The sequence below is a fragment of the Trachypithecus francoisi genome, unplaced genomic scaffold (genome assembly GCF_009764315.1).
Source record: "Trachypithecus francoisi isolate TF-2019V2 unplaced genomic scaffold, Tfra_2.0 Lachesis_group15, whole genome shotgun sequence".
Taxonomy (NCBI): domain Eukaryota; kingdom Metazoa; phylum Chordata; class Mammalia; order Primates; family Cercopithecidae; genus Trachypithecus; species Trachypithecus francoisi.
Genome location: NW_022681460.1, coordinates 33905451 through 33918966, shown reverse-complemented (window position 1 = coordinate 33918966; position 13516 = coordinate 33905451).

Genomic DNA, 13516 nt, shown 5'->3' with positions numbered 1-13516 from the left:
TAAGTTCCTTGGGATTTTCAGTACTGTAGTTGCCCTGAACATTGAGTACAGTTCAGCCTTACTCTGTTTTTAAGTAGTTGTGTTGTCAATTTCGTGCTTTTAAGTCCTAATGATCCCTGGAGATGGGGGAAAAAGATACCGGGGATAATTAAAATCCACAGCCAGTTTCATCAGTGTCCTTATCCATCAAACCTGCAAATAAAAATGTTAACAAGGAGCCATACTTATTCGCTCTGGTTTTTTTTTTTTTTTTTTTTTTTTTTATTATACTTTAAGTTCTAGGGTACCTGTGCATGACGTTTATATCATGTATAACTCCCCAATGCAATCCCTCCCTCCTCCCCCCTCCCCATGATAGGCCCCAGTGTGTGATGTTCCCCTTCCCCGCTCTGGTTTTACAATTTATTTTGACCTTCGTTTTTGGGTGGAAATCGCAAACAGCCAAGCAAGTGGCTGGAATGCTCCAGTCTAAGAAATTCAAAAACAATCACTGAGTAAGCCCTAATTACATTTTACTCTTGCCTCCAGGGAAAGAAAGCAAGCTTTTATCTAATCTAGTGGGAAGTATTCATGAGCAATAAAAATTACTTTTTTGAGTTGAATAATAATCAGTTAAGAATATTTACCATATAGCAACACAGTGTATAAAGATGTGTTAAAAGTTGTTTACAAATGTTTGACTATTTTTGCTGAAGTATTTTAGAGTATTGAATGTCTTCTCTTTTCAAGTTTCTTTCATGTTCCTAATTTCAGCTCCTGTAGCCAGAGATCACAGGTCTTCCCTGTGAAACTTTGGTTTCTTTCTATAAATGTGTGTGGTTTTCAGCGTTCAACTCCTGTCTTCAAATGGTAGTAAGTTCTACTTCTACTTCTGTCATTCAGAACATTTTGTCAAATGATGTAATGCAGAAATTCTTGTCCATACTTGTAATTGAAGGAAGCTTTTTAGATTTATTTTTGTTTTTAATAAAATTCAGATTACTATTCTAAACTGGTACGTAAAAGTGGTGAATGACTTGTATCAGCAAATGAGCTGTGAGGTGTTCTGCTTTAGCACCACGTTTACCTTACACAGAACCTAGTAAAAACTGAAATGGCACTTTTGTACCATAATCAGGGTTTTTAAGAGGCTGAGTAATTGGCCAGTTAACACATCATCTCTTGCATTTCAAAGTTTTGTGTTAAATGGAGCTCTTCACAATTTCGTGAGTCCTAATTTGTATGAAGCACAACACGTCATATATCGCTAAGTGATTCTTCTCATCAGAAAGCTGTTTTCTTAGAGTATTTCTAAGTTAAATTAGGTATTTCATTCCTTTATCAATCTGCTGGCTTTCCAACCTAAACATATGCACATATTCTTATAAACTCTACCTTCATTTTAATAAATCCATCCATTCAATTGCTCATTCTTTTAATAAATATTTGTTTATCATATATTATAAACTGCACTGCTATTACCAATACCAAGTTACATGTCCATTTCAGTCACACAGTAGTTAGATAGTATTCCCATCTTACAGATGGGAAAATAGGCTCCTAAAGGTTAAGGCAAATCTCATGCATGGGGACACCGTGGCCACTGTTAGTCCATGATGCAAAGAAAGCATAGGAAAAATCTTAGATTGAATGGCAAACAAAGGAAGAGAACGAGGTAACATAACTAGAAGATGCAGGGGCTTTGTGACCGCTCTATAGAAAGCAACAAAGCCAACATTGAGACCCACCCCTGTGTCTTTTAAAACCCAAGTCTATGATCTAAACAACTTTGCCATGCTGTAATTTTAAATGCTCTCCAAATTCTGAGGTGATTTAGCTTTCACGTTGACTTATTTGGCAGGTGGGAGATCTGCATGGTTTTAAATTGGGGTATAATTCATGTATGATAAACTGCATCCAATTTTTTAAAATGCAGATATCCTACCTGCCAAATAAGTCAATGTGAAAGCTAAATCACCTCAGAATTTGGTGAGCATTTAAGTAAAAGTGTGCTGCTTATAGAGTTTTGACTTACATATTCACTTGGGAAACCACACCAGCAGTCAACATCCTCAGTATGTCTACCACCCCCAAAAGTACCCTCCTGCCCCTTGCAGTTGAGCCCTCCTCTCACCCCAGTCCCCAGACAACCACTGATCTGCTTTCTAATAATATAGATTAGTTTGCATTTTCTACAGTTTTACATAAATGAAATCCTAAAATACGTACACTTTACTTCTTAAGCCTTTTCCCCCACTTGAGTAGTTTTTGTAATTTCTTTGAGAGGAATTTTAAATTTTCTGTGTTTTTCTTTTCTTTATTTTTTTAAGTTGCAGCTGCTTTCTGTTTGCTCAAAATCCCGGGAAAGACTAGGTTGGTTGTTATGCCACAGAACAATTTGCAAAACAGTATTTTCAGTAACAGTGAAGATAAGTCTTTGTAAAACTGTTTGACACTATCTTACACAGATGTTGTCAGTGGTCCTTCCTGATATGGTGATGCACATAGAAAATATATTTGCATTGGCAGATGATATAACGCTTAACACCAGGCCCTATGCTCCTTTTCCATCCATGACTAGACACTGATCTTGGAGGTTCCAACACCCCCTGCCATGCAGTTCCACCAAAACAGAACTTCAGTTTAAATGACCTGCCCATCAGTTACTTTAGGCAGCCTTTAAATCAGTAGCATCTGTGTTATGCATAACTTGAGTCTTCCAAAATACATACGTCCACTTTTCAATGAAGCTTTTTTGAGAAATGAATGGCTATTTAACTCTATTTGAATGTCATGGTACTTTCAAATTTCCAAGTCATGAAAGGTATTCCTTTTCCTTTAATGATTAATGATATCTTATCAGTGCCATATAGCAGCAGGATTATTGCTTTGAAAGCACCAGAAATTACTGAGTAAATGCTGGATATTTATCCTCTGAAAAGGAAAAGTAACTTCCAAAATGCAGTTACTTTTCAGACTTATTGCCTGTTTCTATTTGTGGATACCTCTTCTTTAGTTATTACTGGAATGATTACATTAATCATTGATTGGCTCATTTACTAAATTCAAATTAAGAGACTGAAGAGGCCGGGCGCGGTGGCTCAAGCCTGTAATCCCAGCACTTTGGGAGGCCGAGACGGGCGGATCACGAGGTCAGGAGATCGAGACCATCCTGGCTAACATGGTGAAACCCCGTCTCTACTAAAAAAAAAAATACAAAAAAACTAGCCGGGCGTGGTGGCGGGCGCCTGTAGTCCCAGCTACTCAGGAGGCTGAGGCAGGAGAATGGCGTAAACCCGGGAGGCGGAGCTTACAGTGAGCTGAGATCCGGCCACTGCACTCCAGCCTGGGCAACAGAGCGAGACTCCATCTCAAAAAAAAAAAAAAAAAGACTGAAGAAACCTGAAAATGGGTGTGACTTACGTTGTAGAATTAATGGTGGTATTCCCTCATCACATGCTCTAGAACCCTTTTGGCTTTTAATCAGTTTCCTACAAAAGTCCTTAACTAAATATCTATCTAAAATGTGATAGACATCTTACTTAGAAAAATTGACACACTCCTGTTCCTTTTGCATGTACCCTAAGAATATTATCTGAGCTGCATATGAAATGGATGAATTATATGCTTACAAAGCAGATCTACTTCTGTACATTGGGGCCGTGATACTATTAGTACATTCTTAGAATTATGTAGTCAGATTTCAGTTTTACTATCTTCACATTCATGGTTCTAAGTTTTATGTTTAGGAGGACTGAGGAAGTAGTATAGATTTCCTTGGCCTACACCAAACATTTCTTCCTATTGTACTTTCTTTTTTATCCATATCAGAAAATTCCTTAACCTCAGTGCCTCAGACCATGTTCACTATCTCTCTATATTCACTAGGATGTAAGTTTGGCTGCTGCCCAAAATAATGGCTGAAACAAGTTAGCAGTTCTTTTTTTCTCATATAAAAAACTAAAGTAGTATAATTCTACACATCTGCGTTGCCGCCAAAGGGAAGAGGAAAAGGATAAGAACTGGGAAGGTGCACATCATTTACACTCATGTTTTGACCAGAAGATAGTCGCATGGCCACTCCTAGCTGCAGAGAGGCTGGGAAACATCTGTATAATGGATAGCCACATGCTTCACTCAGGAGATCAGATAGAGTTAAATTACAGGTGGAGGACTGAAAGGTTGTAGGGGACAAGAATAGCCTCTGCCACACTCCCTTGGGAAGGAAAGTAGGCCACTGCCTCGACCACTTCCTCCTTCCCCACTTTCCACAATAAAAGGGGAGCAGGAAAACTTGGCCTCTCACTAGAATGCTCAAGTAACTTGCATCTTCATTAATGTAAAACTCTGATCAATATGGTGTACACATACCTGGAGATTTTCATGTATTTATAATTGATACAACTTGGAAAAATAAAACTTTAAAATGTGTTTTAAGTTGAAGCACCTTAGCTGGAAACTAGACTTGAAATCATTTAAATATTCAGTATCAGACAGTGTCCCTTAGAAAGGAAACTTTGGTAGGAAGTCCATTATGAAAAGAAAACAAAATTTAACTTACAAGGATAAAAAAGTGTTAACAAACTTAGAGATGTCAACAAAGACAAAGAGAAAGAAACTAACATTTATTAAGTGTATATTATGTTTCCGACATTTCTTAAATGTGACCCTTGCTTTAGAGGTAAGCTGAAGCACAGAAGAGTTTGAAAGTTTGCCCAGGTAGTAAATTATGGACTGCAGTTCAAACCCAGGTCTTCTAAGCCTTAAGCCCTACAAAACTCTCATTTTTAATTAGTGTAGAACTTGGAGTGTATTTTCTTGTTAATAAAAGGGAAGAGAGCTAGAGTCCTAGGCTCATTCACAAGAAGTTTATTTGATCCTTAATATGAATGAAATAATAATGCCATTGAATGGAATAATTACAAAAGCCTCTGAGAGAAAATTAAAAAGTGCAGTGGTTAATGTCCAGATACTGGCATTGTGGTGATTTTTCCCTTTTAAAAATTATTTCCCTTCTTACTGTTTTCTGTGCAATAAAAATAAAAACCAAGATGTGGAGAAGTCTTAGACAACACTCTGACCAAGTTTTATTGTGGGGAACTCCAGAGGACAGCTTAATGGGCCAGGTACCCAGGCCCTTTGCCATGGACACAATTACATTCAGCCTACAAGAGCTGGAATTTCTCCTCCCACTATTGGCCCCAACCTGGATCCCTCCAGGTAAGGGTGGATCTGAAAGGAGGAGATTCTAAAGGTATTCCCATGAATTTGATGGGAGAAATTCTGTTCCCAGAGTTTGACGGGAGAAAGTATACATTCTGGGGAAATTCTGCTTCACAATGACGGTGTAGGACCAGGGATATAACTTTTTTCCCAGTTCCCCAAGTGATCCTGTTGCACAAATGTGGGAACCACCAAGACTTCTGGTTCCAAAATGGTAGCACAGAAGCAAGCTTGCTTTACTCCCCACCCCCCTAGCTCCCACACACAAAAAAAGACAACATATAGTGCTGAAATTATCACCAGCAATATTCTAGAATTCAAATATAAAGAAGTGATAGTTCCTAGAACCATAGAGAAGTGAAAAGACCACGTAGTCAGTGAATTGGACCTCCATCTCCACAGTACCCTTCCCCCCAAAATTTCACCCCCCAGTTCAGAGTTCCTACACTGGAAAAAGAGATCAAGGTTAACAACCACCTTCCCCATCATCTTGAGTTCTCTGTCAGGAGACCTGTTCCTGCCTCAACCCATGGGAAGCATCAAGAGTGTCTGAAGGGAAAAATATCCCTGAGGTCATCCAGAGACAAAGGCAGGAGGCAAGCCTTGGCAGCTCTGTAACTCAGCCAAAGGAAACACCAAATCAGAGTGGCTTCTCAGCAGCATCAGGGTATATGAGGTTCATTCCACAGGCTCCCTGGGCGTGAACCCCTGGCCAGCCTTCCCACACTACCAAGATACCCCTTTGGGTACCTCTCCACCCCCATTTGGGTGGGTGGCAAACCTGGGCTTAAGACACCATCTAGTGCCAGAAAAGAGGCAGTGACTTGGGGGGGTGGGAATGGGCAGGGAAATCAGTAGGTCAATGGCAAAAAAATCTCTAACAAACGTATCCAAATAAAAAAAGCCATACAGAGAAGACAAGAGTAAATAACTAATGCTTTCATGCAAAGACATAAATGTATATCCACAGGAAACATAAGCAAACAGGAAACTATGACCTCCCAAACAGACAAAATAAGGAACTAGGATGCCAACAAGGCTGTGATATGGGAACTCAACAAGAATGCAAAATAACAGTTATAAGGAAACTCAGTGATCCTCAAGATAACACAGAAAATCAATTCGGAAATTTATCAGAGAAATTTAACAGATTGAAATAATAAAAAACATCTTGGAGTTGAGAAATATTTGCTGAATTGAAAAATTCGCTAGAGACTTTCAACAGCAGAATAGATCAAGCTGAAAAAGGAATCAGTGAACACAAAGATAGTCTGTTTGAAAACAGAGGAGAAAGCCGGGCGCGGTGGCTCGAGCCTGTAATCCCAGCACTTTGGGAGGCTGAGACAGGCAGATCACGAGGTCAGGAGATCGAGACCATCCTGGCTAACACTGTGAAACCCCGTGTCTACTAAAAAATACCAAAAACTAGCCGGGCGAGGTGGTGGGCGCCTGTAGTCCCAGCTACTCGGGAGGCTGAGGCAGGAGAATGGCATGAACCCGGGAGGCGGAGCTTGCAGTGAGCTGAGATCCAGCCACTGCACTCCAGCCCCGGCGACAGAGTGAGACTCCGTCTCCAAAAAAAAAAAAAAAAGAAAGAAAGAAAAGAAAACGGGAGAAAAAAGAATGAAAGTAACATACCAGATACAGAAAATTACCTCGAAAGACCAAATCTGAGAATTATTGGTGTTCAAGAGGGAGTTGAGCAAGAGCAAGGGGTGGAAAGCTTATTCAAAGAAATAACAAACCTTTCTAAAACTTGAGTTAAGAGATAAATAGCCAGATACAGGAAGGTCAGAGAACACCAAACAGATTCAACCCAAATAAGACTACCCTAAGGTATATAATCAAACTTTTAAAAGTCAAGGACAAAGGTAAGGTGCGGTGGCTCATGCCTGTAATCCCAGCACTGTGGAAGGCCGAGGCGGGCGGATCACTTGACTGCAGTAGTTCAAGACCAGCCTGGGCAACACGGCCAAACCCCACCTCTGCTTCAAATGCAAAAAAAAAAAAAAAAAAATTATTAAAATACAAAAAAATTAGCTGGGCATAGTGGCATGCACTTGTAGTCCCAGCTACTTCGGAGACTTTGATAGGAAGATCACTTGAGTGCAGGAGATGGAGGTTGCAGTAAGCCAAGATCACGCCACTGCTCTCCATTCTGGGTAATAGATTGAGACCCTGTCTCAAAAAAGAAAAAAAAAAAAGTCAAGAGTCGAGGAGAAAAGAATTCCAAAAGCAGCAAAAGGAGAGAAGCAAATAACATATTGAGGAGCTCCAGTTCATCTGGCAGCAGACTTAATGGACACCATGCAGGCCAGGAGGGAGTGGGGTGACAGTTTCAAAGTGCTGAAAGAAAATAACTGCCATCTAAGAGGGACACAACCATCCAAACTATCAAACAAGAGAGGTGATCTTTGTAGATGAGCAAAAGCTGAGAGATTTTACCTCCACCAGACCCATCTTACAAGATAAACTGAAAGGAGTTCTTTAATCTGAAAGAAAAAAATAGATACAAAAATCCTCAACAAAATACTAGCAAACTGAAAAACAACATATTAAAAAGATCATTCACCATGATCAAATGCGATTCATCCCAGAGTTGCAAGGATGATTCAAAATATGCAAGTCAATCAATGTAATACATCACATTAACAGAACCAAGAACAGAAATCATATGGTCATTTCAATAGATGCTGAAAAATACTCAATAAAATACATTCCTTTACGATAGAAACTCTAAATAAACTGGGTGTAGAAAGAACATACCTCAAAATAATAAAGGCCATATATGACAAACCCACAGCCAACATCATACTGAACAGTGAAAAATAAAAAGCCTTTCCTCCAAAATCAGGAACAAGACAAGGATGCCCACATTCACCACTTTTATTCAACATAATATTGCAACTTGTGGCCAGAGCAACTAGGCAAGAGAAAGAAAGGGCATCCAAATTGGAAATGAAGTTAAATCAGTCTTGTTCACAGATGACATGATCTTAATAATTAGAAAAACCTAAGACTCCAACAGAGAACTGTTAGAACTGATAAATTTAGTAAAGCTACAAGATAAAAAATCAGCATACAAAAATTAGTAGCATTTATGTACTCCAACAGTAAGCCGTCTAAAAAAAAATCAAGAAAACAATCTTATTTACAGTAGCTACAAGTAATATAAAATACCTAGGAACCAATTTAACCAAAGAAAGATTTATAAAGGAAAACTATAAATCACTAATAAAAGAAATTGAAGAGGGCACAAAAAAATGGAAAGATAGTTCATACCCATGGATCAGAAGATGTAATACTGTTAAAAATGACAATACTACCCAAAACCATTTGTTGATTCAATGTATGTCCTATCAAAATACCAATGACATTTTTCACGGAAATAGAAAAAAAAAAATCCTAAAATATATATGGAACCAAAAGAGATCCCAAGTAGCCAAAGCAATCCAAAGCAGAAAGAACAAAGCTGGAAGTATCACGCTACCTGAATATTTTTTAATATTCTAAAAAGCTGTGGTAGTCAAATCAGCATGGTGTTAATACTAGCATAAAAATATAGAGAAGCCAATGTAATACCATAGAGAACCCAGAAGGAAATCCATGTATTTGCAGCCAACTCATTTTTGACAAAGTCTCCAAGAACATACAATGGAGAAAGGAGAGTCTCTTCAATGAATCATCCTGGGAAAATGGGATATCCATATGCAGAAGAATGAAACTAGACCCCTATCTTTGACCATACACAAAAATCAAATCAAAACGAATTTAAGACTTAAATACAAGACCTGAAACTATGAAACTACTAAAAGAAAGTAAAGGCTCCGGAAAATCGATCTGGGCAAAGACTTTTTTTGTGTAAGATCTCAAAAGCACAGGCAACCAAAGCAAAAATAAGTGGAGTTACATCAAGCTAAAAAGCTTCTGCACAATAAAGGAAACAATAAAGATACAACCTACAGAATGGGAGAAAACGTTTGCAAACTATTCCTCTAATAAGGGATTAGTAACCAGAGTACACAAGGAGCTCAAACAACTCAATAGGAAAAAACAATACAACTTTAAAATGGGCAAAAGATCTGAATATACATTTCTCAAACAAAGACACACAGGTGACCAATGGGTATATTAAACAATGCTCAACCTCACTAACCATCAGAGAAATGCAAATCAAAGCCACAAGGTAATATCGTCTCACCCCAGTAAAAATGGTTTTTATCAAAAAGGGAACAATTTGGTGAGAATATGGAAAATGAGGAACCCATGTACATTTTTGGTGGAAATGCAAATTAGTACAGCCACTATGGAAAACTGTATGGACGTTCCTTAAAAAACTGAAAGTAAAACTACCGTGTGACCCAGCAATTCCACTTCTGAGTATATACACAAAAGAAAAGATATCTATATATATATATATATTTTTTTTTTTTTTTTTTTTTTTTTTTGAGGCGGAGTCTCGCTCTGTCGCCCGGACTGGAGTGCAGTGGCCAGATCTCAGCTCACTGCAAGCTCCGCCTCCTGGGTTTCCGCCATTCTCCTGCCTCAGCCTCCCAAGTAGCTGGGACTACAGGCGCCCGCCACCTCGCCCGGCTAGTTTTTGTATTTTTAGTAGAGACGGGGTTTCACCGTATTAGCCAGGATGGTCTCGATCTCCTGACCTCGTGATCCGCCCGTCTCGGCCTCCCAAAGTGCTGGGATTACAGGCTTGAGCCACCGCGCCCGGCCAAGATATCAATATATTAAAGAGATGTCTGCACTCACATGTTTATTGCAGTACTATTCAAATAGCCAAAATATGGAATCAACCTAAGTGCTCATCAGCGGATGAATGGATAAAGAAAATGTGGCATACAGAGTAAATGTAAAACTATAAATTATTAAGTTAATGCCAAAGTAATTGTGGTTTCTGTCGTTACTTTTAATGGCAAAAATCGCAATTACTTTGGCACCAACCTAATTTTAGAGATATACTACTTTATAATTAGGTTTATCACAGCATTGAGTAAAAAGAGAAAAAGACAAATACTCATAAATCAGGGTTAAATAAGTTATAGTAGAGCTACACCATGTAATACTCTGTAGCCATTAAAAAGCATGATATAGTTCAGTTGGTGAAATCTGTCCATATTGAATCCCTTAAAATATTAAAAGATTGACACACCAAGAAGTAGGGTTTATAATACAAATGCAACATTTTCATTCATTATGTATTCATTATGTAACATGTTAATTATGTAAACAATTATGTAAGCAATGTGGTGAATTATATAATCAATTATGTGATATATTAATTAAATAATTTAAAGGAGAGAAACTACGCTTATATCAATAGATGCCCAAATGACATTTGATAATACTTACAAATAAAACAGGATTAAAATGAAATTTCCCAAGCTTGATAAAGAACGCTCACCAAAAACAACAGCATATTAATTCGTGAAAATGACTACTATCATTTTAATTAAATGTGAAATAACTAAGGCCTGAAACAAAGCAGAGGTTCACTTTCTATCATCATCTAGCATTTTTAAAAAGTTTCAGCACAATGAAAAAAGCCCTCAAAAATGAGAATAATTAGTAGTGTAAATAATGGAAATTAATATTTTTTTGTTTGCAGGATGTACAATTGTATAGAGGGTTCATGAAACTCTATTTAAATACTGTTAGAATTAATAAGAGAATTTGATAAAGTGACTGTATCTGATATATATCAAAATCAGTAGTTTTTCTTTATAATAATCGGAAGTAAAAAATGATATTTTTTAAAACAGTGGCAAGAGCAATAAAATTATAAAATATCAAGAAAAACGTTTATCAGGAAATAACGCTAAAGTAAAGAGGCTTCATGAATAATGTAAAACAAGACCTGAATTTAACATTTTCCTAAATGATAAGACAATATCAAATATTTGGTATAGATACACATGCATATAGATTATGTATTTGTTTAATGCAATTTCAATTGGAAATCCAATGGAGTTGAGATTGGGTTTATTATGAACTGGACAAAATGATTTTAAAGTTCTTAAGAAATAAATACTCAAAGGTTGAGGTATAATTTATATGCAAACTGTACATTTAAAGTGTACGATTTGATAGGTTTTGTCAAAATGTATTCTCCTGTGAAACCACCACAATCAAAATTGTGAGTTTCCCCAATCCCAAAAGATTCCTTATTCCCTTTAATAATCCATCTCTCCTCCACCCTCATCCCCAGGCAGCTACTGGTCTGCATTCTATAACTATAATTTTTTGCATTTTATAGAATTTCATCCTACAATATGTAGTCTCTTTTTGGCTGACTTTTTCACTCAGCATGAGTTGATATTCACCCAAATTATTAACATATATTAATAGTTTCTTCCTTTTTTAAAGCAGGATTCCATTGCATAGATGTAACAAAATTTTGTTTATCTTGTCACCTATTGATGGATGTTTTGAGTTATTTCCAGTTTGGCACTCTAACAAAAATGAGTTGATATGGATGCTTGTGTACAAGTTGTTATGTAGACATGTGTGTTCATTTCTTTTGGGTAAATACTTAGAATAGCTGAGTTTTATGATAGATATATGTTTAACTTTTCAAGAAACTGCCGGCCGGGCGCGGTGGCTCAAGCCTGTAATCCCAGCACTTTGGGAGGCCGAGACGGGCGGATCACGAGGTCAGGAGATCGAGATCATCCCGGCTAACACGGTGAAACCCCGTCTCTACTAAAAAATACAAAAATCTAGCTGGGCGAGGTGGCGGGCGCCTGTAGTCCCAGCTACTTGGGAGGCTGAGGCAGGAGAATGGCGTGAACCCGGGAGGCGGAGCTTGCAGTGAGCTGAGATCCGGCCACTGCACTCCAGCCTGGGCGACAGAGCGAGACTCCGTCTCAAAAAAAAAAAAAAAAAAAAAAAAGAAACTGCCATACCTTTCCAAAGTACTATGTAATTTTATATTCCCAGCAGCAGTGTATGAGAGTTGCATTTATTCCATATCCTTGCCCACACATGGTATAGTCAGTCTTTTTCATTTTAACCATTCTAATAGATGTGTGGTGGGACCTTGTTGTGGTTTTAATTTGCATTTCCCTGATGACTGCTTTTAGCCCCTTGGCATGTGCTTATTGGGCTTTCGTATAATTTCTTTTGTGAAGTGTCTTAAAATATTTTGCCCATTTGAAAAATTGTGTTGTTTCCCTTCTTCATATTGAGGTGTAAGACTTTGGTATATTCTTGTTACAGTTTGTTGTCTGATATTTGTGCTGTGAGTATTTTCTTTTATGCTTGCCTTTCTATTTTCTTACTGATATTTTCAAAGAGAAAAAGGTTTAATTTTTATGATGTCCAATTTATTAATTTTTTATTTTATGCTTCCTGTGTTCTGTTTTGAAAAATCTTGCCTACCCCTCACAAAGATTTTTCTTTCTGTTCCTTCTAGAAGTTACTTACTAGGTTGGTGCAAAAGTAATTACTTTTAATGGCAAAAACTACAATTGCTTTTGCACCAACCTAATAGTTGGGCTTTTATATTTTGGTCTGTGATCCATTTTGAGTATTTATTATCTTTGGTTTAAGGTAAGAATCAATGTTCATTTTTTTTCCATACAGATATGCAGCTGTATTCCAGCACTATTAATTGACTTTCTTTTCCTCATTGAATTGCCTTATTGCTTTTGTTGAAATCAGTTGACCATATGTATGTGAGTCAGTTGGATAATTCACTATCTTTCTCCATTGTTGTAGCTTTTTCATGTTGTAGCTTTATAGCACCTCTTGAAATCAATAATGTAAGTCCTCCAATTTTGTTCTTTTTAAAAACTTATTTAGCAATTTCTGCATAAATTTTAATATCAGCTTGTTAATTTTTACCAAAAAAAAATGTCTGTTGGGATTTTGATTGGGATTGCCTTAAGTTTATAGACCCAAGTTGGGGAAAATTGACATCTTAACAATGTTGAATTTTCCAATCTATGAACATAGGAATTATCTCCGTTTAGTTAGATCTTTTCTAACTTCCCTCAGCAATGTTTTGTAGTTTTTAGTGTAGAGATCTTGGACTTGTTTTGTTGTAGTTCTTACTTAGAAAGTATTAATATATTATTAATTTTGTTATATTTAGTATATTATATATGATAATAGATACATAATATATTATATTTTGTTATTACTTAGAAAATATAAATATAACAAGGCAAGCATCTATTAAAAGTAAAATTATACCCTTGGACACAACATTCCAGCTTTGAGGAATCTGTAGCATTAAAAACATCTGTATGTAAAGACATAGATACCAAGAAGTTATTTGAAGCACTGTGTATAATGGCCC